The sequence below is a fragment of the Lampris incognitus genome, chromosome 1, assembly GCF_029633865.1.
Source record: "Lampris incognitus isolate fLamInc1 chromosome 1, fLamInc1.hap2, whole genome shotgun sequence".
NCBI classification, from domain to species: Eukaryota; Metazoa; Chordata; class Actinopteri; order Lampriformes; family Lampridae; genus Lampris; species Lampris incognitus.
The window spans coordinates 23,451,848-23,479,303 of record NC_079211.1 but is presented as its reverse complement, the minus strand read 5'-3'; positions in this window follow the sequence as shown (position 1 = coordinate 23,479,303).

Below are 27,456 nucleotides of genomic sequence, written 5' to 3'. Positions count from 1 at the left end.
ATCCAATAGAGCACCTTTGGGATGTGGTGGAACGGGAGATTCGCATCATGGATGTGCAGCCGACAAATCTGCAGCAACTGCGTGATGCTATCATGTCAATATGGACCAAACTCTCTGAGGAATGTTTCCAGTACCTTGTTGAATCTATGCCACGAAGGATTAAGGCAGTTCTGAAGGCAAAAGGGGGTCCAACCCGGTACTAGCAAGGTGTACCTAATAAAGTGGCCAGTGAGTGTATATATATATTGTGACATGGTCAAATAATGGACTTCTCAGCCAACCTTTCAGAATCAACCAGCAAGCTTTTAATGACCATAAGACAAGCCAGTGATAACAGACAAGTTTGTGTTGATCTCAGCTTATTTTATTTTCTTGGCCACAGAACCGACCTTACCTTTTTGCCTACTCTTTAAACTCATGGTGGGAAATAGCATGCTGTCTAATGCAACATCTCTAATAACGTCCCCATTATCTTCCACAGTATCCCCGCTCCTTGCTGACATCCCCGCTATCTGTAACAGATATGCCCGTTTTTAACATGTTCAATATCCTACAATATAACCAAAACATTAACACTCTTCAGTTGCATCGTGGGTAATATGCAAATGAACCCCCTGACTTCCAGCAGGAACACTCCAGTAGAATTCGCCACACTGCCCCCTTCCTTGAAAGACCAATGTCCCGTTGGCCTAACCCAAATCCCATGTGGATGGGTCCCTCCACCATGAGGGTTTCTTCCGCCGAGCACTTCTCCCATCCCGGGTTGCTCCTTGCGGCGGGCTGCTGATGGATGACGGGGGCAGCTCTGTATCTGCTGGGTCCGAGCCCCCACCCTTGACATCACCGCTGTTTCCATTCCTGGCCAGGGAGGGCAGCTCTGTAAACCCAGTGTCCCCGCCCCCTCCCTGGCCCAAAACAAGGTCCTCTGGTGGTAGCTCCTTGCTGACATCCAGGGAGGTTGGCTCTGATCCAGCAGTGTCCTTACCCCCTCCCTGGACCCCGGTAGCCTGGTCTACAGAGGAAGAGGGGTCTGGCACCCTACCTCCTCCCACCGCACTTTCAGTCCCGGCTTGGTTGCTGTCCTGGCTGAAGTAAGGTGCGAGGCGATCTTGGTGAAGGATGACTATCCGAGGGCGGCTGTGAAGCTTCACTCTATAGGTAGCCTCTGAGATCCTCTTCAGGACGAGGCAGGGCCCCTACCAGTTTTTGTCCAGCTTTGGGGACCGTCCCCTCTTTCGCTGTGGGTTATACACCCATACGTTCTCCCCCTGCTTGTACTCTTTGCGGTGGCAACGTACATCATAGGCTCTCTTCTGCCTTTCCCCTGCAGAAGCCATATTCTCTCGAGCCAGCTGATGAGTAGCCTCCATCCGGTCCTGTAGTGCGTCTACATAGTCCTGGCCTGGCGGCCCTTGTACTGGTGGGTTTGGCGTCTTGCCAAAGACCAGATCCACAGGCGTCCATAGCTCCCGACCAAACATTAGTGCAGCTGGGGTGCACCCCGTAGACTCCTGAGTGGCCGACCGGTATGCCATGAGTACCAGGGGCAGATGGCAGTCCCAATCCCTTTGATGCCTCGCCGTGAGCATGGCTAGTTGTGTGACCAAGGTCCGATTGAACCGCTCAACCAGGCCATCACTTTGAGGGTGTAGGGGAGTGGTCCTGGTCTTCCACACCCCAAGGCGCCGACACACCTCCCCAAACACCTGGGATTCGAAATTGCGCCCCTGGTCACTGCAACTCCTCTGGCACCCCAAACCGGGTAAACATCCCCTCAGTGAGGCAGTCTACCACTGTGGCTGTAGATTGGTCAGAGATGGCATAGGCCTCGGGCCACTTGGTGAAATAATCCATCACTGTGAGGATGTAACGATTACCATCCTCTTGTCATGGGGAATGGCCCAACCACATCCACTCAAATTCTTTCCATGGGCCCCCCACCTTTTATTGCTGCAGGGGGGCGTGGGATTGCCCAGCGGCCCCTTCTTTGCATTGCATGTGTTGCAGTTATGGCAGAATCGCTCCATGTCTCGCCGGCACCTCCCCCAGTAGAATCTTTCCTGCAGCCGCCACAGAGTTTTGGTAATGCCGAAGTGTCCCACTCCAGGGGGGGCCATGAACTGTGCTTAACACTTGCTGCTGTAGTATGTGCGGAACAACTAGTTGCCAGGTACTGCCTCCCCTCCTTGGCTCCTCCCACACCCGATAGAGGCACCCCTCATGAAGCAGGAGTGAGTTCCACTGTCCCAGCAATGCCTTGGTGGTGGGGGAGTGGGGACCTGCCATCTCTCTACTTGGGATCTCTTTATGTGCTAGCCAGCGTATCACGGGTCCCAGGTGGCTATCCCGACGTTGGAGTTCCCCTATCTTGGTTGGCAACATCTCCTCCAGCGGCGCACTTGGGACCACAAGTGCCCGCACTGTGACATGATCCACCCGTTGCTGTTCTCGAGTCTACAACCGGCTACAATGGCAGCAGGCCTGATCAGAACAGGGGCGTCTGGAGAGAGCATCAGCATTGTTGTGTCGGCTGCCTCTTCGGTGCTCCGTGGTGAAGGTAAATCCCTGCAAGGCTTCTATCCATCTGGCTACCTGTCCTTCTGGTTCTTTGAAGCTAAGCAGCCAGCGGAGCGATGCATGGTTCGTGCTCAGTAGGAAGTCATTTCCATTTAGGTACGGCTTAAAATGCTTTATAGCCTGTACCACTGCCAGGAGTTCTCTCCGAGTCCCACAGTAGTTCCTTTCTTCCTTGCTCAAGACTCTGCTGTAATAGGCCACCACTCTTTCCCCTTCCCCACTGGGCTGCGACAGGACTGCTCCCACACCTACATCACTGGCGTCAGTGTCAAGTATGAATGGCCGCTGCCTGTCTGGGAGGGCTAGCACTGGTGCTTGGGTCAAGGCTTTCTGGAGTATCTGAAAGGAGCTCTCACATGCTTCAGTCCAGTGGAACCGTCTTCCCTTCTTGGTGAGCTGGTGGAGCGGACGGGCTTTGTCTGCAAAAGCGTGCACGAACCGACGGTAGTACGATGCCAGTCCCAGAAAACTCCTCTCCTCCTTTGCTGAGGTGGGCGTTGGCCAATTCCTGACTGCAGTGATCTTGTCAGGGTCTGTGGACACACCTCCGGGCCCCACCACATGTCCAAGGAACCTTGTCTCCCGCTGCAATAGATTGCATTTTCTTGGATTCAGTCGCAGGTTGGCTGCCTTGATGCGTTCAAGCACCAGTCGGAGTTTGGAGAGTGCCTCTGTAAACTTAGCTGCATGCACCAGGAAGTCATCCAGGTACACGACGCAGGCAGAGCGGGGGATGGGGCCAAGGACATGCTCCATGAGGCGTTCAAATGTGGCCGGGCTATTACATAAGCCAAATGGCATTACTGTAAACTGCCAGAGTCCTCGGCCAATGGTGAAGGCAGTCTTTGCACGGGATTCTGGGGCCATCTCCTCCTGCCAGTACCCACTTCTTAGATCCAGGGAGCTGAACCATTGGGAACCTGCCACACAGTCCAGACCTCGTCGATGCAGGGGAGTGGGTATGAGTCTTTCCGGGTCAGGTTGTTGAGTCCCCGATAGTCCACACAAAATCGGTGGGAACCATCCTTCTTGGTAACCAGCATGACAGGGGATGCCCGCAGCTGCCATCTCCTGGATCTTTGCCTCTGCCTCTTGAAACTTCATCATGTGGTGCTGTACAAGATTGGTGCGGCCACACTCCAGATCACTCAAAGCAAAGAGGTGTCTGTTCTCTATCAGCAGGTTCCGTACCTTCTTCCCCTCTTCTTGGCTCAAACCCTCCATGCACTTTTGGGACAGTTCTTCCAGTGCAGAGGCCGTTTCTGGTGATGTACCTTCCCATGGCCCTGAAGCCAAGCACAAGATTCGTGGTCCACCTGCATTGCCCCCCAGATTGCTGTGTACGGTAATGGCATTCAGCACTTGGTTGCCCACCTCCAGCTGTGGTCCAGCCGCCCGTACCACTGCACCAATGGCTCTCAAGGCATCCAGTCCAAGGATTCAGCCTTCTCGTATGTTTGCTAGCCAAAATTCTTGCTGTACCTCCATTTCTCCCATCTTAAGGGTCAGTTTACTTCTCCCCTCCATTCTAGCACACTGGCCTGTAACTGTCTCCATCTTTACTTCTGTCAGCATCCACTGTACTTCTTCTCCCAGGACCCCTGGTCTCACCAAGCTGATGGAGGACCCGGTGTCGACCAGGGCAATGCAGGTATTGCCATTCAGCTGACAGGAGACATGGAGGCTGAAGTCAGCGCCAATCCGTTCAATGACTCTGGGACTGTTACTCAGGGGGGAGGTTGTGTGGGGCGGCCAGTCCCCCTTTAGGCCGACCCTTGGTCGTTTCCCGGTTCAGAAGTGGCGGCTACTTGGGTGACAGGCCTCCGTACTCGTTGGTAGAAGCATCTTTTTGTCTTCTGACACTCCTGTCTTTGGTGCCTTGGTTTCCCGCAGCCCCAGCACAGAAAAGGCTCTGCTCTTCGTGCTGCCAGGATGGATGTGCATGGCTCCTCCTCACTTTCCTGTAGTGCCCGCACATGATGGTGCAGTGTTGGGGCCGCTCCTTTTTCTGCCATGATGGCCTCCACCTCCTCTGCCCTATGCAGTGCCTCTTCAGTGGTGAGTGGCTTGGCAAGCCGCACCTGTTGCCTGAGGTGAGGTGGCTGTAGAGCCCTTAGGAAGAAGTCCAGGGCCAGGCATTGGATGGCAGATGGGGGCATATCAGGATACGCACGGCTCACCAGGCGTTGAATGTCAGCCACCAGGGTACCCAACTTCTCCTGGCCATGTCTCAGTCTTGAATGGAGTTGATCTCGGAGGCTAATCAGTGGTTGGGTGTTGCCAAACCGGCGACCCATGGCAGTGGTTAGCGCCCCCAGTGATATCTCTCCAGCCACCAGGTCTAGGAGTGCCTGCCTTGCTTCCCCCTCCAGGGCTGCTGCTAGGTTAACTACTTGCTGGTTTTCTGTCCATCTCATCACCCTAGCAATCAGGTTGAACTGAGCAAGGAATCCGTCCCAGCTGGAGCTCCCGTCGTAGCACCCCAGCTTCACCAATGGAGTGTTTGGGCTTGGCACGTGAAATGCAGGGAGGGTACTGGGGCAGGATGGCCTCATGTCCTCTTGTCTGTTGCCATGGATCGGTAGAGTTGGTGAGTCTTGTACTGGAACCACATCTGCAGGGTGTGTTCAACTCTCCAGTAGTGGCAGATGGGTCAGTGAGTAACTTGGGTTGAAGCTCCCTCTCTGTAGATCGTGTCCAGCTTGCTGCTGGTGTTTCCCCCTGGTGGCAAACTCTCCAATCGTGCCCAACTTGCTCCTGATGGCCGCCGCTGGTGGCTCTCTCTCCACGGATCATGTCCAGCTTGCTTCTGGTGGTTTCCTCATGGCTTGAAGGGCTGGCTGTCTTTCGTCGCACAGTCGGGACAGGACATGGCAGGGGCTCTTCATTGGGCTTGCTCTGAAAGAGAAGACATTTTCCATTTCCTCGGGACTCCGCCCCTTGGACACTACCCAGTGCGTCTACCGCACTCAGGGGTAGGCACAGGTCTCCCCCTTCCTGAGGCCGTACTGCGCTGCTCCTATCTGGCAGAGAGAGCAGACCTCTGATCTCCTCTTTAAGAGCAGTGATTTCCATACGCCCACTGGCCAAATTTGGCTGTCTAGAGAAGTCCATCCCACTTCTGACACCAATGTGACGTGGTTAAATAATGGACTTCTCAGCCAACCTTTCAGAATCAACCAGCAAACTTTTAATGACCATAAGACAAGCCAGTGATAACAGACACAAGTTTGTGTTGATCTTAGCTTATTTTCTTTTCCTGGCCACAGAACCGACCTTACCTATTTGCCTACTCTTTGCATTCATGGTGGGAAATGGCATGCTGTCTAATACAACTTCTCTAATAATGTCCCCATTGTCTTCCACAACATCCCCACTATCTGTAACAGATATGCCCGTTTTTAACATGTTCAATATCCTACAATATAACCAAAACATTAACACTCTTCAGTTGCATCGTGGGTAATATGCAAATGAACCCCCTGACTTCCAGCAGGAACACTCCAGTAGAATTCGTCACAATATAAAATCTGTAGTCATGGGACATGATTTTGGTATCAGAAGCGTTCTGGCTTCCGTTTCTGTTCCCGTTTTAGTATGAGTGGGCTTGACCAGTCACATCTTGAATAGGCGGCGATTTCTACAGGAATATACTTTGGTTGCACGTTGGTAAGAATCTGTGTGGGGAGCGAAAGAGGTGGAACGCATTGGCCGAAATGTCGTCTAGACCTATAACACCTACAAAAAGTGTCGATGTTTGTGTATTGTGTGGAGAAACATTCAACTCGTGTCGACTACTTATGCAACGTATTCTCATGACCGGTTCGTGTGATATTATACGAAAAGTTATGCACAATTTTTCGTGTATAATCCTACGAGTGTCCCACAACACAAGTGATTCGGGGGGGGGGGGCGCAGAGGCAGAGGGGGCTGTTCTGTGGGGGGGTTAGGTCACGTAATCACAGCCCGGCCCACGACTATGTGGGTTACATATGAATTTTAGTGCACTACTTTTCGTACGTTTTACTACGACCGAGGAATGAAAACAGCCTGACTTATGAAACAATCCGGTCATAGACGTCGTCTCTCATTTCCAACTCCCTTCTCGTGTCTCAAGTTGATAATCCGACTGTAAACAATGATGGGCGCAGCCAGGGAAGAGGAAGTCTTCATAGGAAATGGAAGCGAGCAGCCAGCAGCTACACCGGAAGCCCCGAAATATTGGCCGTTGTCCCCAGAGCTAAATCGTCTGATGATGATTCAGCTTTTGGGTTCTGAAATCATTAAACAATAAGCAGGATATGATATAACAGTCCTTGTGCCACACTGCAGGGCAAGCATTCACACAGAAACCAACATTGGCCAAAACACTCCACATATAGTTACCACAGATGCTACCAGGCTACGTCGCCATGAATCTACTGGAACATCTCACAGGGTGATGTTTTCATAAACCTTCTACCCAGGGGTGAATGTGTCAGTGCACGCAAGCCATTTGATTTTTCATTGAGTTGGGCCCCTACAACATCTCAAGACTTCTCTACATCATTGCTATAAGCAGTCAACACAACTGTGCCACTGCCAACTAAGGCTTGCATGACCAACATCTCCTGAACACCTCCCTTAAAGGCACAATCAGTAAAAAGGTTCACTAGTGACCACTATTGGTGACCATTAGAAATTGCAACAACATCAGCAGATTTAGTTTGTCAGAACCCTGCTCCCCCATGCCCCCGTCCTCTTGAGCCACGGTGGTCCACAAATGACACAACCAATGCTGATAACATGTCACAATTTCGAAAACTATTGGAGAGATCCCCCAGAAATGTTAGGTGACATAGTAACCATGTGGTAAAACACCGTACAATATTTGTAATTTATCACACATGTATATCTAATAATAAACCCAGCCACTGAGGATGCACAAGCCAGTGCATTCTTAGTGCCGGTCCCAAGCCTGGATAAATGGGGAGGGTTACGTCAGGAAGGGCATCCGGCATAAAATCTTTGACAAATCAAATATGCGGATCATAAATAAGATTTACATACCGGATTGGTTGAGGCCTGGGTTACCAACGACCGCCACCGGTACTGTTAACCAGCAGGGTGCCGGTGGAAACTATGCTACTGTTGGGCAAAGGAGAAGGAGAGGGGGAGGGCATGTCCAGAGGCAGCGGGAGAGGAGGAAGGGTAGGCGTGTGGAGGTGAGAGTCGGAACTTTGAATGTTGGCACTATGACTGGTAAAGGGAGAGAGCTGGCTGATATGATGGAAAGAAGAAAGGTAGGCATACTGTGTGTGCAAGAGACCAGGTGGAAAGAGAGTAAGGCCAGGAGTATTGGAGGTGGGTTCAAACTCTTCTACCATGGTGCGAATGGGAGGAGAAATGGGGTAGGGGTAATTCTGAAGGAAGAGTATGTCAAGATTGTGCTGGAGGTGAAGAGAGTGTCAGACAGAGTGATGAATATGAAGCTGGAAATCGAAGGTGTATTACTGAATGTTTTCAGCGCGTATGCCCCACAAGTTGGGTGTGAGATGGAAGAGAAAGAGGAATTCTGGAGTGAGTTGGATGATGTGGTGGAGAGTGTACCCAAGGAGGAGAGAGTGATGATTGGAGAGGATTTCAATGGACATATCGGTGAAGGGAACAGAGGTGATGAGGAGGTGATGGGTAGGTATGGTGTCAAGGAGAGAAATGTGTAAGGACAGATGGTGGTCGATTTTGCGAAAAGGATGGAAATGGCAGTGGTGAATACATATTTCAAGAAGAGGGAGGAACACAGGGTGATGTACAAGACTGCAGGAAAGTGCACACAGGTGGACTATATCTTATGTAGAAGGCGTGATCTCAAAGGGTTTGGAGACTACGAGGTGGTGACAGGGGAGAACGTAGCTAGGCAGCATCAGATGGTGGTCTGTAGGATGACTTTAGAGACCAAGAAGAGGAATCGAGTGAAGGCACAGCCGAAAATCAAATGGTGGAAGTTGAAGATGGAAGACTGTTGTGTGGAGTTCAGAGAGGAGTTAAGACAGGCGCTGGGTGGTAGTGAAGAGTTGCTGTATGGCTGGACAGGCACTGCAGAAATAGTGAAGGAGACAGCTAGGAAGGTACTTGGTGTGTCATCAGGACAGAGGAAGGAAGACAAGGAGACTTGGTGGTGGAATGAGGAAGTACAGCAAAGTATACAGAGGAAGAGGTTGGCAAAGAAGAAGTGGGATAGTCAGAGAGATGAACAAAGTAGACAGGAGCACAAGGAAATGCAGTGTAAAGCGAAGAGAGAGGTGGCAAAGGCAAGGGAAAAGGTGTATGGTGAGTTGTATGACAGGTTAGACACTAAGGAAGGAGAAAAGGACTTGTACCGATTGGCTAAACAGAGGGACCAAGCTGGGAATGATGTGCATCAAGTTAGGGCGATCCAGGGTAGAGCTGACAAGCGAGGAGAGTGTGCTGAGGAGGTGGAAGGGGTACTTTGAGGGGTTGATGAATTAAGAAAATGAGAGAGAGACAAGGTTGGATGATGTGGGGATAGTGAATCAGGAAGTGCGGTGGATTAGCAAGGAGGAAGTGAGGGAAGCTATGAAGAGGATGAAGAGTGGAAAGGCAATTGGTCCTGATGACATACCTGTGGAGGCATGGAGATGTTTAGAGGAGATGGCAGTGGGGTTTTTAACTTGAGTGTTTAACACAATCTTGGAAAGCGAGAGAATACCTGAGGAGCTGAGAAGAAGCATACTGGTACTGATTTTCAAGAACAAGGGCGATGTGCAGAATTGTAGCAACTACAGAGATATAAAGTTGATCAGCCACAGCATGACGATATGGGAAAGAGTAATAGAAGCTAGGTTAAGAAGAGGGGTGACGATTAGTGAGCAGCAGTATGGCTTCATGCCATGAAAGGAACCACAGATGTGATGTTTGCTTTGAGAATGTTGATTGAGAAGTATAGAGAAGGCCAGAAAGAGTTGCATTGTGTCTTTGTAGATTTAGAGAAAGCTTATGACAAGAGTGCCGAGAGAGGAGGTGTGGTATTGTATGAGGAAGTCAGGAGTTGCAGAGAAGTATGTAGGAGTGGTGCAGGATATGTATGAGGGAAGTGTGACAATGGTGAGGTGTGCGTTTGGAATGACAGATGGGTTCAAGGTGGAGGTGGGATTACATCAAGTTTCGGCTCTGAGCCCTTTCTTGTTTGCAGTGGTGATGGACAGGTTGACGGACGAGATCAGGCAGGAGTCTCTGTGGATGATGATGTTTGCGGATGACGTGATCTGTAGCGAGAGTAGGGTGCAGGTTGAGGAGAGCCTGGAGAGGTGAAGGTATGCACTGGAGAGAATAGGAATGAAGGTCAGTAGGAGCAAGACAGAATACTTGAATGAAAGGGAGGACAGCGGAATGGTGAGGATGCAATGAGTAGGTGATGCAAGGAGTGGAGGTGACGAAGGCATATGAGTTTAAATACTTGGGGTCAGCTGTCCAAAGTAATAGGGAGTGCAGAAGAGAGGTGAAGAAGAGAGTGCAGTCAGGGTGGAGTGGGTGGAGAAGCGTGTCAGGAGTGATTTGCGACAGAAGGGTACCAGCAAGAGTTAAAGGGAAGGTTTACAAGATGGTTGTGAGACCAGCTATGTGGTTTGGAGACAGTGGCACTGACGAAAAGACAGGAGGCGGAGCTGGAGGTGGCAGAGTTGAAGATGCTAAGATTTTCATTGGGAGTGACGAAGAAGGACACGATTAAGAATGATTATATTAGAGGGACTGCTCAAGTTGGACGGTTTGGAGACAAAGCAAGAGAGGCAAGATTGAGATGGCTTGGACATGTGTGGAGGAGAGATGCTGGGTATATTGGGAGAAGGATGCTTAATATGGAGCTGCGAGGGAAGAGGAAAAGAGGAAGGCCAAAGAGGAGGTTTATGGATGTGGTGAGGGAAGACATTCAGGTGGCTGGTGTGACAGGGGAAGATGCAGAGGATAGGAAGAAATGGAAACGGATGATCCGCTGTGGTGACCCCTAACGGGAGCAGCCGAAAGTAGTAGTAGTAGTAGTAGTAGTAGTAGCAGTAGTAGTAGTAGACTATATCTAATAATAATCCTGCTTACCTGTCCAATGTAATTGTCAGCTCGATTTCAGTTTTTATGCCTTTATAGTCGCAAAGTTTTTGCCACTTCTCAAAAGTAATGCTTGTATTTATTCTACTTTTGGAGTAGCGTTTATCATGTATTTTTTTGCTGGATGACACAGCTTTTTGGATTTTTTTAGTTTTGTGTTGTAAAGCTTGCTCCTACATATTGGAAGGATAAAACATACACCGAGATGAATGTGTGAGGACCTGTAGTTCTATGAAAGGACATTGGATTGTAAAGGGTAAAGATCGACAACTCTTTCCAATCCCCCGATACATAACAATCAAAAGTCAAAATTTTACTGAATCCTCCAAACATCTTCAAAACATCACCTGACATCTACATTTAACTACGAAGCACCTGCCTACTCTCTACATACCATTAGAAAAATACGAGGTCACAAGAAACGAGAAGATAAGAGAAATCAGGATGTTGATGTGAATATGTATGTATGTGCGTTGTGACAACCCCGGTGTCAGCCCAGCTCCTGCAACATGGCCAGCGACCCAGCACAGCCCAGAAACACACCTGTACCCACTTCTCCCCTCAACGAGAGGGAGACTGAGCGACAAACCTGGCCCCAGTCAGAGGCTGATGGGGAGCCCAAGGATAAAAGGGAGCCAGAGACAGCCGCCGGGGAGGGAAAGAGGTAGCGATAGTTGTGTTGGCTGCCCAGCGTAGGAGCCAAGGAAGACGGGAGCCAGCCGGCTGAGACGAGGAGCAGTAGTCGTGTTGAGCGTTTTTTCGATTCGTCTTGTGAATAAATGCCCACAGCGGGCCAACCTGCTGACGGTCTCTGTTTCATTGTTGGGTCGGGTGCTAAAGTTCCCCGTGGTTGTCACAGTTGGTGGAGAATGCAGGCAGCGTGAAACCACTACCAGAGCACCCGATTCAGCGAAGCAGACCGTGGACAGCCGAAGCATGGAGGCAGCAATGCAGCTACTGATCCAAGCCCAAACCAAGCAGGTTGAGGGCATGGCCACTCTCCAGACGATGGTGGCGCAGCTGGGTGCCCGACACACCGCGGCGCTGCCCGGAGGGACACCAGCCAGCTGTCTCACCAAACAAACACCGGAGGACGACGTGACGGCGTACCTGGAGGTCTTCGAGCGGGTGGCAACGCGAGATGGCTGGCCCGAGGCACAATGGGCGAATATCGTCGCCCCGTTCCTGACGGGAGACGCGCAGCAAGCGTACCAGGACTTGGACACTGTAAGTTCAGCCGATTATAAAACTGTTAAGAAAGAGATTCTGAACATTCATGGACACAATTTGGCTACTAGGGCCCAACGGGTTTTCTCGTGGGAATACAATGGCACCAAGCCGGTGCGTAGCCAGTTGGCTCAATTGCGAAGGCTGACACGTAATTGGTTGACAGAGGGGGATGGCCCGGCTGTGGTTGACAGGGTCGTACTTGATAAATGTGTACACTTCCTGCCGCCGGAGGCCCAAAGGTGGGCCACCCAGAAATCCCCGACCTCAATTGATGAACTAGCTCAAGTGCTGGAAGCATACCAGGTAGCCCAGCAGATGAAAGGCGCGGCCGCCCAAAGCAATCGCCCTAGGGAGGCGCGGCCCAAGAGACAGGTTAGGGGTGGGGAGCGGGGCACGCCAGCCCCGCCCACCACCTCCCAGAGAAGAACCCGAGCACCATCACCCCGAAAGGACTGGTACTGCTATTCCTGTGGACAGAAGGGACATCTAGCTCGCCAGTGCCCCGGCGGAGGCGAAGCATCCATGCCCACTGCCAGCGCCCCAGAACCCCCTTCAGCCGAACGCTGTTTATTCTCCAACTGCCTGACCTCCGAGGGGTCCGAAGCGCCCCGCCTACCGGTAAAAGTGGGGTGTCAGGATACGTGGGCTCTTCTCGACACGGGCAGTCACCTGTCCCTGGTCCGACCCGACCTCGTCGATGGTCCCCCAGGGGAGATGGTGGAAGTGACCTGCATACATGGCGACGTCCGCAGCAACCCGACTCATCACATCGTGATCCAGACCCCAAAGGGTACGTATGCGGTACAGGCGGGGGTGGTCCCAGAGCTGCCGGTTCCCCTCCTCCTGGGCCGAGACTGCCCCCTGCTGGAGAAGTACTGGGGTGAATGCCGTGACAGAGGCCAAGGGCGGCCACGCGCCACCCGGAGGCGCAGGGACTGTCGTCCCGCTGCGTGCGCAGCTCTGAGGTCCCCCACACACTCGACTGATGAAGGGCCTGGAGGAGAGGATGATGTGGCCCAGCGTGAGCAACAGGCCTCCCTGGAGACACCGGAGACCGCAACCGCCAGTGAGCAGGCCCGCCCACAGCCCGCCATGGACAGCCCTGACACCGCCGCGGCCTTGCCAGCCCCAGCTCAGCAGACAGGCCTGGACCTGGACAGCTCCCCCCTCACCACGCTGTCGGACTTCCCATTTGCTGCTGGGGATGGAGCTGCCCGAGAAGGGCGATTCGCAACGGCACAGCTGGAGGACGAGGTCCTGAGGAATGCCTGGGCGCAGGTGCAAGTCCACGATGGGAAGCCCCTAGATCCGTCGAGTCGCCTTGTTTATCCTCACTTCGCCACCCAGCGCAATCTACTGTATAGAGTAGTGAAAAGCAATGGGGACGTGGTAGAGCAGCTGGTCATACCCCGGCCATATGTAACCAAAGTACTGTACATGGCCCACACCCACCTATTAGGAGCGCACCTAGGAATGGAGAAGACCCGGGAGAGAATTGAGGCAAGGTTTTATTGGCCTGGGTTGAAGAAGGAAGTCTGTGATTATTGTAGGGAATGCCCCGATTGTCAGAAAAATGCACCCAGGCCTACCGTACGCAACCCCCTAGTCCCATTGCCGATAATTGAAACCCCATTTGAGAGACTGGCTATGGACATAGTGGGGCCCCTCCCCAAGACCAGCAGAGGCCACAGATATCTACTGGTGATGGTGGACTATGCCACTCGGTATCCTGAAGCTGTGCCACTGCGTGCCGCCTCTTCCAAGTCTATAGCCAGGGAGCTGATGCTGCTGTTTAGCCGGGTGGGGATTGCCAGGGAAATCTTAACAGACCAGGGCTCCTGCTTTATGTCCAGGGTCTTAAAGGATCTCCTGAGTCTCTTACAGGTGAAGCAGCTGAGGACGTCTGTGTACCACCCCCAGACAGATGGGCTGGTGGAGAGATTTAACAAGACCCTCAAGAGCATGTTGAAGAAGGTAATCGACCTTGATGGGAAGAACTGGGACCAGCTCCTGCCACATGTGCTGTTCGCCATCCAGGAGGTACCCCAGGCCTCCACTGGGTTCTCCCCGTTCGAGCTGCTGTATGGGAGGAGACCGAGGGGGCTGCTCGACCTGGCCAAGGAAGTCTGGGAGAGCCGTCCCTCCCCCCACCACTCCGTCATCGAACACGTGGAGGGGATGAAGAAGAGGCTGGCCCAGATCTGGCCGGTGGTGCGGACGCACCTGGAACAGGCCCAGCAAGCCCAGGCCCGGGTGTACAACAGAGGGGCCCAGGTGCGTACCTTCCAGCCAGGTGAGAAGGTACTGGTCCTAATCCCCTCATCTGAATGTAAGTTCCTGGCCAAGTGGCAGGGGCCTTACGAGGTGATTGAGCAGGTGGGGAAGGTGAACTATGTGGTAAGACAGCCGGGGAGACGGAAACCTACGCAGCTCTACCATATCAATCTGCTTAAAAAGTGGCACTCTCACCCTGTCCCACAGGCCGGTCCAGTGTTTCTAACCCACTCTCCTCCCCCTGAGGTTCCAATGGGAGCCATGTTGGGGCCCAGCCAGCAGCAGGATCTCGGTGAAGTGGTCCTGCAGCACCAGGACGTCTTCTCAGAGCTGCCTGGGCGAACTACAGTGACGACTCACGACATCCACACCGAGCCAGTGGTGACCGTTCGGGTGAGGCCGTACCGGGTCCCAGAGGCAGGGCGGACAGCCATTTAGGAGGAGGTAGAAAAGATGCTGAAGTTGGGGGTGATAGAGGAGTCTCAAAGCCATTGGTCTAGCCCCATAGTCCTTGTACCTAAGCCAGGTGGGACTTTTAGGTTTTGCAACGATTTCAGGCAGCTGAATGCAGTGTCCAGGTTTGACGCCTATCCCATGCCCCAGGTAGACGAGCTCATTGAGCGGCTAGGGCCAGCCCGTTTCATTACAACCCTGGACTTAACTAAAGGCTATTGGCAGGTTCCCCTGACGCCGGCTGCAAGGGAGAAGACGGCGTTTGCAACCCCAACCGGGCTGTACCAATACACCATACTCCCGTTCGGGGTACATGGGGCCCCCGCCACCTTCCAGCGGATGATGGACTGGGTCCTGGGTCCTCACCGGGCCTACGCCGCGGCCTACTTCGATGACACTGTGATCCACAACGCCACCTGGGGGGTCCCCTGACCCACCTGCGAGCCATCGTGGGGGCCCTGAGGACCGCGGGCCTCACAGCCAACCCGTGGAAGTGCCACCTTGGGGTTGAGGAAGCCTCGTACCTGAGCTACCGAGTGGGACGAGGCAACGTGTGGCCCCAGGAACTGAAGCTGGAGGCCATCAGGGAGTGGCCCCGCCCTGTGACGAAAAAACAGGTGAAGTCGTTCCTGGGACTGGTGGGGTACTACCAGAGGTTCATCCCCCAGTACGCAACCCTGGCCGGCCCGCTCCACAACCTCACCAAGAAGAACCTACCTGACCGCGTTCTCTGGACCAGAGAAGCAGAGGAGATCTTCACCATGCTCAGGCAAGCCCTCTGCTCTGATTCCGTACTGGTTACCCCTGATTTTGCCATGCCTTTTGTGGTCCATACTGATGCTTCAGCCATAGGGGTGGGAGCAGTCCTCTCCCAGATGAAGGATGGAGAGGAGCATCCGGTGACCTACGTAAGCCGCAAGTTCCTGCCCCATGAGCGGGCCTACTCCACGGTAGAGAAGGAGGCATTGGCCATCAAGTGGGCAGTGGAGAAGCTCCGCTACTACCTCCTGGGGAGACGCTTCGACCTCGTCACGGACCACGCTCTGCTCCGGTGGATGGCCGCCGCCAAAGACACGAACGAGCGGGTAACACGATGGTTACTTATGTTGCAGGATTACAGTTTCCGAGTGGTGCACCGCCCGGGACGGGAGAACGCCGACGCCCTGTCCCGCCGCGATGCCTGCCTCTGGGCCATACGTGGGGACCCTGGCTTCCTTCTTGGGAGGGGGAGTTGTGACAACCCCGGTGTCAGCCCAGCTCCTGCAACATGGCCAGCGACCCAGCACAGCCCAGAAACACACCTGTACCCACTTCTCCCCTCAACGAGAGGGAGACTGAGTGACACACCTGGCCCCAATCAGAGGCTGATGGGGAGCCCAAGGATAAAAGGGAGCCAGAGACAGCCGCCGGGGAGGGAGAGAGGTAGTGATAGTTGTGTTGGCTGCCCAGCGTAGGAGCCAAGGAAGACGGGAGCCAGCTGGCTGAGACGAGGAGCAGTAGTCGTGTTGAGCGTTTTTTCGATTTGTTTTGTGAATAAATGCCCACAGCGGGCCAACCTGCCGACGGTCTCTGTTTCGTTGTTGGGTCGGGTGCTCAAGTTCCCCCGTGGTTGTCACAGCGTGTATATTATGTGTGTCTGCTGATAAGCAATGGGACGTTCTCTCGATTTTTGGAAGTGAGAGATTCTCTCACATACAAACAGATTTAGTGTTACAAGAACACAACTACAGTCATTATACCGTCAAAAATACCACCCACAGACAAATATTTTTTTAATTTTATTGGATTTTAAACAAAAAGTAATACACATATTTTAAAGCAAGTGCATGATATGTCAGATTTACATGATACAAAAGTGATAGAGGAACATGACATATAATTCTATCTCCAACCCCCACCCCAGAAGCCCCATCTACAAGCCGGGATGCGCTATGTAAGAGGGTGTTTCGCCCTGGACTGAAACAGGAAAGTGCTGGAAGTCGGGTTTAGGATTTAGAAAAGAAAAAAAACATAGGTAAGTCAGTAAATAGAAGACGGGGGGGGGGGATGAAGCAATAATTCTTCAGGTTGGCTGGAGATTAAAAGTATTCCAGTAAAGGTCCCCGCACCTTTTGAAACTCATCCTTGGCGTTACAGACTGAGGAGTGGAGCTTTTCGAGGTTTAGACAGGACATAATAATTGTTCAGCCACTGAGCGTGGGTGGGTGGGGGCAGCATCCTTCCATCTCAGCACTATTGCACGCCTGGCCAACAGAGAAGCGAAGGACAATATGCGGCATTTGGATGGGGTCAGGTGTATGTCGTCCTTGCCAGTGGTATCAAACAGGGTGACCAGAGAGTTAGGTTCGAGTTTAAAATTGAGGGTTAGGGATAAGGTTTGGAAGACATTTTTTCCAGTATTTTTCAAGTCGAAGACAGGCCCAGAACATGTGGATAAAAGAAGCCTCATCCCCCTACATTTGTCATAGATGGGACTCACATCCAGGTACATACGGGATAGTTACTTTCTACATACAATTACAAAAATACGAGGTCACAAGAAACGAGAGGGTAAGAGAAATCAGGATGTTGATGTGAATATGTATGTATGTGCATGTATAATTATGTGTGCCTGCCTGATAAGCAATGGTGAGGACGCCCTCTCGATTTTTGCAAGTGAGAGAATCTCTCACATACTAACAGATTTAGTGTTACAAGAACACACCTACAATCATTATACCATCAAGCATACCACCCACAGACAAATATTAACAAATTACTAATATCCGCCTACACCAACTAAATGCCTACTAACTACGAAATGCTAAAAATACTCACATTTTTTTTTCAACCCAATTGTATCCGGCTAATTGCCTCACTCTTCCGAGCCGTCCCGGTCACTGCTGCACCCCCTCTGCCGATCCGAGGAGGACTGCAGACTACCACATTCCTCCTCCGATACATGTGGAGTCACCAGCCGCTTCTTTTCACCTAGAGAGGAGTCTTGCCAGGGGGACGTAGCGCGTGGGAGGATCATGCTATTCCCCCTAGTTCCTGTTACAGGCATGTTAAGTGTGTTAATCAGGTTGCCATTTAAGTGTGTTAATCAGGTTGCCATGACGATATATCCGGTATGTGTGTGTGTGTATATATATGTATATATATATATGGTATGTGGGGCGTTCTGGTTTTTTCAATAAAAAAAAACTTTGAGCTGAAACACGGTGTCAGAAACAGTTTAGCTACCAAATAAACTAACAAATCCACACCATGGCGAGTAATAGCATTCCGGTGCCTGAGGGCATGCAAATATCCAGGGATTTAGCAAAGAATTTGGAAGTTTTTCGAGCAGAATTCGAAGATTTTTGCTAGCAATGGGTCTACATGAGAAGTCGAAAGACATGCGATGGGTATCGAGTGTCGTCACATTTACACGCACAAGGATCAAAAGAAAGACCCAGCTGCTATCTTGGATGCTTTGGGTGAAAAATATAATCTACGAGAGGTACGTGTTCAGGTGTTGCAAACAAAAAATGGATGAACCAATAGACAGTTTTCGAATGAGGCTAAGGGAAAGAGCGGCGTCATGCGAGTTCAGAGGGCTAAAGGACGAACTGATTCGAGACAGGCTCGTGCTAGGTGTTGCAAGTAAGGACATCAGGAGGCGCTTGCTGCGCGAATGAGACCTGACGCTAACTGCAGCAGTTGAAATCTGCCGGCTTGCGGAACTGACAGAGAAACGCATGAAAATTATGGAGGGCCCATGAGTGCAAACAGACAGTGTGAATGCCATGGACAAAACTTGTCACCCAGAACAGCGTTACATCTGAGCACAACCAAGCTGAAACTGCATTCTGGGCAAATTATGCCATCACAAGGGAGATTCCACACAGATTGTGTCATTCAAGGAGAAAAGCACAGCCTTGTCTTTGAGATAGTTGAAACCAAGCAGGAGCCTCTCCTCTCCGGGGCCACATGCGAATGTCTGGGCCTCATGAGCTTCACGATCCCAGATGAGCTAAATAAAGTAGAAGCAAGTCACGGTGGGCCTCTTACAAAAGAACAGCTGTTAAAAGACTTCAATGATGTCTTTAATGACCCAATCGAGTCAGTCCCGGGCGAAACACACTTTGAGCTGGACCCTAATGTAACTCCAGTACAATGCGCACCTCGAAAGGTTCCTGTAGCTTTGAGGGCAAGAGTCAAGGAAGAACTAGACAAACAAATCAGAGTTGGCAACATCACACCGGTGACAGAGCCTACTGCATGGATAAGTAATATGGTGACTGTTGCAAAACCAGGTTTTTTCAATAAAAAATCTTTGAGCTGAAACAGTTCCCCCTCGAACAGGCACCCCGATCGACCAGAGGAAGCACTAGTGCAGCGACCAGGACATATATCCAGCTTCCCACCCGCAGACACAGCCAATTGTGTCTGTAGGGGTGCCCGACCAAGCCAGAGGTAACATGGGGATTCGAACTGTGTTGGTGGGCAACCACCACCCCACTCGGACACCCCCAATACTCAGAAATTTAACACTAGTAAGTAAATCCAAAAATAGGTGCTAATTTTATAGTGTTTACACCGAAATCTACATGCCTTCTACTCATCGTCAGCCATTTGTTGGCTTGAACTGTTGCCTCAGAAAAAAACGTTTACCATCTTCTCTAAGATTGATCCATGAATGCTTAACTCTTAGCCGTATACTGTAAAACTTTGTTACCCTTGGGTATCCACAGGGCAAATTCTAGGTTTCCCTGCAGCTTAGCTACTGCTGCAACATTTCACCTCCGTATCTGCTAATTACTGTCTCTCCATGAGCTCAACTAAGTGCAAAATCCTGCATGTCTGACCTTTAGACCAGCTCGTTGACTGGTGCTGACCCTCCTGTGGGATTATCAGACTTCACCAAAATTGACCATTTTGTCAATAATCTTTGCTCCCCAATGTTGTGAACTATTTCTCCAAAACTACATCAGCCCCAATTTTGCTTTTCAAAAACAAAACAGGCAAAATAATCAATTTCTCTTTCTTGCTCTTAGTGGCTGTTCCCAGATGCTTTAACACCGGTTATGTCACCAGGTGTTTCAATGGTATGGGGGGAAGAAACTCGTCATATACCGTGAAATAAAACGTGTAGTCTAAACAGTAATAGTCTAAATGTGTAGTCTAAATGTTACGAGAGAATATAAGAGGGGATTGGTGGGTTCTGGCCTTTCCTCTGACAAAGATCGTGGAGGTGGTAAACATTGTACCTATATCATACCTTCATTCAGTTCACTCCCATAGCTCACTACCATCTATGGCCAAATTTCGTCCTCTCCGCACTTTCCCGATCCATCCATTTCCTGAACCTGCTTCGCCTGACAGACAGCCTTGGTAGACCTTGCTGCCTCCTACAATGTTACAATTTAATTTAGCAGACGCTTTTATCCAGAGCTACGTACATCTGAGAGTTAATACAATGCAAGAAAGGATCTAGTCAGGAGGCGACAACTAAAGTAAGTGTAAAAAAAAAACAGGTTCAACTCCGATAGGACATAGGTGTCAGCAGGCAGTGCACAAAGGCAATTTTTTTTCTTTTTTTAATACCATCAGGTGTGGAGGTGTTCAAGAAAGAGCTGGGTCTTGTTCTTCTTGTAACTTCTTGTCTAATGTAACTTCTTCGGTGAATCGAATGGCGTTTGGTAACTCGTTCCACCACCGGGGAACTACAGAAGAGAAGAGTCTGGGTAGTGACTTAGGGCCCCATTGTGGTGGAAGTGCCAGGCGCCTTTCAATGGCAGAGCGTAGTGAGCAGGACTGAGTGTAGATTTGAATGAGGGAGTTCAGGTAGGCGGGAGCCGTTTTAGTTGCTGTTTTGTAAGCGAGTATTAAGGTTTTGAATTTGATGCGGGCAGCAGCTGGGAGCCAGTGGAGGAATATGAACAGCAGAGTGATATGTGCTGCTTTGGGTTTGTTGAAGACCAGATGCGCCACCGCGTTCCAGATCATTTGCAGATGTTTGAAAGTGCATGCAGGGAGACCTGCCAGTCAGGAGTTGTAGTAGTCAATGCGTGATATTACTAGGGCCTGTACCAGGAATTGTACTGCATGCTCAGACACGTAGGGTCTAATTTTCCTGACGTTGTACAGGGCAAATCAGCATGACTGCGCTATCAGGGCCACGTGAACCTTAAAGTTTAGTTGGTCATCAATCATGACACCCAGGTTTCGGGCATGAGCCGGATATTGATCTGTTGTCGTAAGGATGGACTGGCTGGGATGACAAGGGGCTCAGTCTTATGCTACGTTCAGACCAAAGGCGGCGCGAATTTTTTAGGCGGCGCGAATGCATGCAAAGTCAATGGGAGGAGGCGAATGGGCGGAATAATTCGCGGCGAAATTACGGGCGGCGCGAATTGGGCGAATCGAGCGACGAACGCGCCTTCGCGAGAGTTCAAAAATGTCCAACTCGGGCGAATATTTCGCCAGGCGATAGCCAATCACCTTCAAGTAGGGTTAGAACCCGCCTTCGTGTTGGGAAAGAATACACGCCCCCTACCCAGAGTTCTTTTCGGACGCCGTCCAAACGCAACTCCTGTACGAGCCGGTGAAATTCGCCAAGCTGGGCACGTCTCCGGTTTATGCTATGAACCCAAACAAAACGCTGACGCCGGTTTCGGCGGCGCAAGTTGATATAAAGCAGAGCCACCGCAACTGATCTCTGTCGCTCATCCATGATGATCACAAGTAAACACAAACTGCTCGTGTGTGGTATTTGTTGTGTGCGGTCTAGCAAACTTGCTAGCAGCGTTGGTGTAACTAGACTGCTTGTTGTGACGTCAACACAGCGAATTCGCGTTCTGTTCGAACACACCTGGCGGAGCTGGCGGCCAAACACGGGCGAACAAAGCGAACACAGTATTGAACTCTCGCCGCCTTTGGTCTGGACGTACCATTAGATAGGTTAAACTGAAGGTGGCGTTCTTTCACATTACAGTCATTCAGCCATTTCACCCATGCAGAGATATCAGCGAGGCATGACAATATCCTCCTGACTATATTATGCTCCACAATCAATTTGCCCCGCCCCATGTCTGGCCCTCAGCTCGCCCCAGATATCCATACCGTACATCTGGTTGCCAACCATGCCTGCTGATCTGCCACTCTTGGTCTCCATTTCCACCACAGTGATGGAGAAAAGTGCCACACTGCTCATCATCATATCTTTACATTCCGTCAATGTCATTGCTAATGTTACCTTCACACACCCAATTTTTTTTTCAATTAGGCTTTAGCAGTTAGTCGCTCTCCCGATGTCGCCGATTAATCTGTTGGTACCCGTGGTGCATATGAGCACTTGTTTCGACAGCTCGGTTTTTTCTCCTGATGATGGCGTTTGAATTAAAACCAAAACCTAATGAATCGACTGTGTCTCTCTCGTTGGGAGCAACTCTTAGTAGTTTAAGAATCCCTTTCCCACATGAAACTTCACAGCCGAGCCAACAACAGCTTGCCTGGTAGTCTTGTGACCCGTCTGTGCCCCTCGGTGCCTCGAACTATTCCAACCAATAAATCTGGTGGCAAAAACTTTGAAAGTTTACTTATTCATTTGCCAATCTATTTTTTCAATATGCTCTGTTGTTCTAAGTACCATTTTTTTTATTATTCCTACCTTGTTTTAGCCTCTATTCAAGACTCCTGCTGCTGCCACTATGCAACACCCCCACCAGCATCATTAAACATTTCCTTCAACCTAATCTAATCTGATCTAATGTCAGATTAAAGTGGCATTTTTATGGACTGCTTGTGAGGAGCATTGACTTTATATGGCATAAAGAGTAGCTGTCGTTGTCTGTACGTCTTTCCCTCATTCCCCCCGCCTCTCTCTTTTTTTTTTCTTTTTTTTTTTTCTTGTCTTGCTTCCTCTGTCAGATCAGACTCTCTTCTGGAGTACATGTGTCAGTCTGTCTGTGTGTCGGAGATTTATGGCTGTGGCTCCCTGCAATTGTAACCCCCCCCCCCCAACTACTCACTCACCCTCTTTCCCCACTCCTAACTTCCCACCCTCATCCCTCATAGGAGTTGTTCTCAATGTCCCCCCTCCACCCTCCACCCCATTAATATCCCACCAGGGAGGCCAGAGCTCACGGGGAGTTTGGGAGCGGAAACGCCTCCAAGCACTGCGGGGAGACACAGAGCTGGATGAGGGTTCGAGGAAAAAAAAAAGAGGAACATATAGGCTGCAGAGAGCAAGGAGAGAAGTAAGACCAAATGTGTGAGAGGATCAGATGAAACGGGTCTGGAGAGGAAATGACGGATGGAAACGAAAGTGACAGAGATTTGATGGGGTTATAATGAGCAGAGATGACAATCATGAGACAGGGTCAGGCATGGAAGGTGTTGAGAGATATATCATGATTACACCTGACACTAATGACACTCAACTTTAATTGAATCACACTTCATTATGTGGGTGGTCTTACAATCAAGACCAGAGTTGACGAGGCACACTTGAATAGAAAACATGAGACTCAGCATCACTCATGTTACCAGTCTCAGTCATCGTGTTCCAAGCTTTTGTTTTTTTCCTCCCATTCACTGACACCATGCTGGGACATTATGTTGGGACAAGTGCCGCGGCTCAACGGCAACCGCTTGAGAAAGTTTGTGGCTGGCAGCTGTTTCAAAGTTAGAGAGACAAAAACCTCACAGTGAGTCATCTGTACTGTGTACATTTTACCAGTAGCTCATGGTCCAAAAATGGGCATGAGAGAGGTGGGATGCTGAGACTGTGCCTCAATGCCCACTCAGAGTTGGAAAAGGAGGTATTATTGGGTAATGGAGAGAGTTGGCCAACAGCATTCTCATGAGTTCAGTGTCCTCCGGCACTATCAGAGGGGAAAAATGCGCTAACGTAAACATGCCCTCAAGCCGAAGATGATGAGGGATGTACAGAAGGAAAAAGGCGCTCTGGACCCGAAGCTGATTCAGATCCAACTCTTTCTTTCTCCACTGGGAAACAAAGTCCTCTTTTCATTTCTCACATGGCTAGGCCACCCCTGCCGCTAACACAGGATAGAAAGATGCTGAGAAAATCATGTGCATAAAGGAGCAGGGGACCAGTATGGGAAAACTTACCCATCCAAGCTGAGCTTGGTCTGAGCAAAGGTCCCCCAATAGCAGTAGCTTGAGATATTTGGAGTCAGGCTCTATAGATCACATAAAACCTATCAAAATTTTTACTTGAAGGTTTGGGATGGCACAGCTGACCCTGGTAGACAGTCTTTTTTTTTTTTTTACAAAATATGACTTTATACTTTACATCACAAGTGACAAAAACTTGATCATTCAATTCAGGGATACAAATCATTTGGGAGATAAATTAGACAGAGATGAGGGACTGAGGAGTTTGGTGAGGGCAGGTTAGAGGTTTGTGTCCCTGGCTAATCCCCCTGCTGTTTTTATCAGTATGTTTTTTCCTGTTGATGCTGCTTGAGCAGACAGAGCCTGACTCAGCCACAATACTGTGAATCAAGCCAAGGCCACGAGTCCTCAGCGCTAAACACAGCAAGAGTCAAGGTTCATGAGAAAAATTGCAATCTGTCTGTAAGTGTGTTTGTGCGTGCATGCATGTGTGCGTGGGTGTGTGTGTGTGTGTGTGCATGAGCATGTATTAGTGTGTATGCATATATTTGTGTGTATGCATGTATTTGTGTGTATGCATGCAGTTGTGTGTATGCATGTATTTGTGTGTATGCATGCATTTGCGTACGTGCGCGCGCGTGTGTGTTCCTAATTGTGTTATTGTGTTTCTCTCCATGCCATTGTTATGCGTGCATGCGAATATTTATTGCAAGTGGATTCACTACTTATAATGTTTTTGTTATGAAAAGGACAAAACTGTTCTTTCCTGAACCTCTGTCTTATGTCCTTTACTTGTAGAGCGCTTCTGCCACTGTGCCGACTTTTAACCTGTGACTGAAAACCAACCATCCAATAATTATTTTGATATGAAGGCAGAAAAGAGACTCAGGACAACTGGCAGAGCAGCGGGTGTCTCTTTCAGGTTCAGCATCCAGACCATACCAGGTGACGTAACGTGAGTTCAGTGGGTTTTAATCGATCTGGGGTTAAAGACAGAGGCAGTAATGATGTGCAGCATCCCCTCACAAGTCGGGGACAGACAAGTTCGTGGAGATACTGGCCAGGGATGTGGTCAGTTAGCAGGGCAAACTCAGAAGTCAGCACAGTGGGGAAGCTGTTGATGCAGGTACCAAAACACAATTTGCAATGACATTTCCTTAAAGGTTAAAAGAAAAGTTCATTTGAAAAGGCACTTAAGAGAGATGTTTTGGCGGCAGTTTTGGAATAAATCTTCCGATTTTGCACTCTGTAATGATTTAAAAGACTTGCTCCTTTAACAAAATGTTTCCCTCATACTGTTTAATCTCATGTCAGCCCTCACATTTCTCAATAGGCGTCCTGGCAGTCTCAAATTACGCGCCTTATCAACGGTCCTGTGTAAACAACATTCAGATGACAGAACTTTGGGGCTTAACCTCGATCCTTTTAACCCTTCCAGTCACGTGAGGAATTCGCCCCACGTTTCATCTTAATTGAGTTGTGGTGTCTGATCACACACGAGGTGCGCATCATCCATCCTCAACCAATGAGCGCTGCTTGTTGGGGTTACAATAGGAAGGAAATGCAAAAAGAGACTTTTCTGCACGGGGTGGACACAGCAACATGCTGGAGAAAGTGTTTTAAGACACTGGGCAGTGGGCAATGTCCACACTGTAGACAAGCAGCCACAACCGTGCCCAGATTATGCAGCAGGGATTTTGGGAGATTAGAGAGCAACATTTCAGTGACTAATGTTGGTGTTGGAGCTGGGTGAAATTTCATTCAATTCTGCAGAGATTGGTGAATTGATGAGTTGTATTTTGACAGAGAGCGAGTCTCAAATCATCAGATATGGACGTTGGTTTAAAATTTTCTGCATAGATTTTTTTCTGCCATTGATGTCAAAATTGAGTAATTATCATGGAAGTGCAACTTTACTGAACCCAGCTCCACACTTCAAAATAATGCTGGGATATTTTTTGGGAAAATATATGCCGGATGTAGGCATGTGTCCTGGTCGCCACACTAGCGCCTCCCCTGGTTGGTCGGGGCGCCTGTTTGGGGGGGGGGGTAGCGTGATCTCCTCCCACGCGCTATGTGTCCCTGGCGAAACTCCTCACTGTTAGGTGAAAAGAAGTGGCTGGCGACTTCTCGTGTATTGGAGGAAGCATTTGGTAGTCTGCAGTCCTCCCTGGATCAGCAGAGGGGCTGGAGCAGCGACCAGGACGGCTCAGAAGAGTGGGGTAATTGGCCAAGTACAATTGGAGAGAAAAAGGTGGAAAAAATTATATTCTATTTTTAAGTAAAAAAAAAAACGTTTTTGACAGCACGGTGGCCCAGTGGTTAGCACTGTCGCCTCACAGCAAGAAGATCCTGGGTTCGAACCCTGGGGTTGTCCAACCTTTGGGGTCATCCCAGGTCATCCTGTGTGTAGAGTTTGCATGATCTCCCCGTGTCTGCAGTGGGTTTTCGCCGGGTGCTCTGGTTTCCCCCACCATAAAAAAAAAAGAAGAAATGGATCTTAGGGTTAATACTCCTGTCTGTGCCCCTGACCAAGGCAATGGGAAAAGAACTGGAGTTGGTCCCCGGGCACCGCATGAAGCCGGCAGCTATACACAGATCACAGCTATGGGTTATTTTGCAGTAAATTAATTTCCCCAAGGGGATTAATAAAGTAAACTTAATATATATGATTTCCAACACAGTGGACATCAGCATGGCATAGAAAGGAGTGTAAGTCTGTATAAGTCTCTCTCTCTCATGCACTCACATTCTCTCACACTTACTCACTCTCTTTCTTCTCTGTGTCTCAATGTCTCTGTATCTCTCTGCACCTCTCTTGTTGATGGGTTTCTTGTGCAATCCATCAACTGTTGGACCCGGGAGGGATGACCAATCAGCGCAATTACTCCAAGGTTACACAATCGACCTCATGTTTTGGCCACATTGTGCAGCAGTTTGGAGGGCATGAAAACGCAGCCATTTCTTTTCATCTCGCAGCAATCTCCTTGGAAACGCGGCGTCTCTGTAACTGTGCAGCTCACTCGGTCCCAGGTCTGGCAGGATGGCCTTTGAGTTTCTCACGGACGGCTTTGGCATTTCAATTAGACTAAGAGAAATACTTCCACTTGACACATTCCGGTGACCATTTACAAAGTTTCCTGTCTCTAGGATGGGAACACCCCCCCCCCCTCCGGAAAAATGACCCGGACCATTGTGCCTGGGTGAAGTACAATCAAACAGCATTGGCCTCAGTTTTCTGAGGCCAATTCAATATTTTCTTGCATTTCTCAAGAGCCAAACTAAGGAAGGCTGCTGAGTGTAACGTCCAGGTTTACCGCCCATTGTCTGTTGGTCGACGTCAAAAAAAGGGGGATTAGAGAAAAGGAAACAGCGGACGGCTTTCTGGCTGCACTCTCAAAAACAACAACTTCTTTTTAGAGAAACAAAAAATCCTTTGAGATGTAAACAACTTGTGCAAACAATTTCCTACATCTGTCCAGTGGTTTTTTCTTTTTTTTTCTCCCCTTCTCATAATAGGCGCAGTAGCTGAGAGGAATGGGGAGGAAGCAGTTGTTAATTAAGGTTGATATCCAACAAGCCTCTATTGCATCACTGTTTATTCTGGCAGTCGTCTTTCAGGTTCAAAATACCATGTAGTGTTTGGCTCTGTAAACACAGTTCGTAGTTACACACTGAGTGGATTCGCCTTTTCTCCCTGGCCTGCAGAATCGC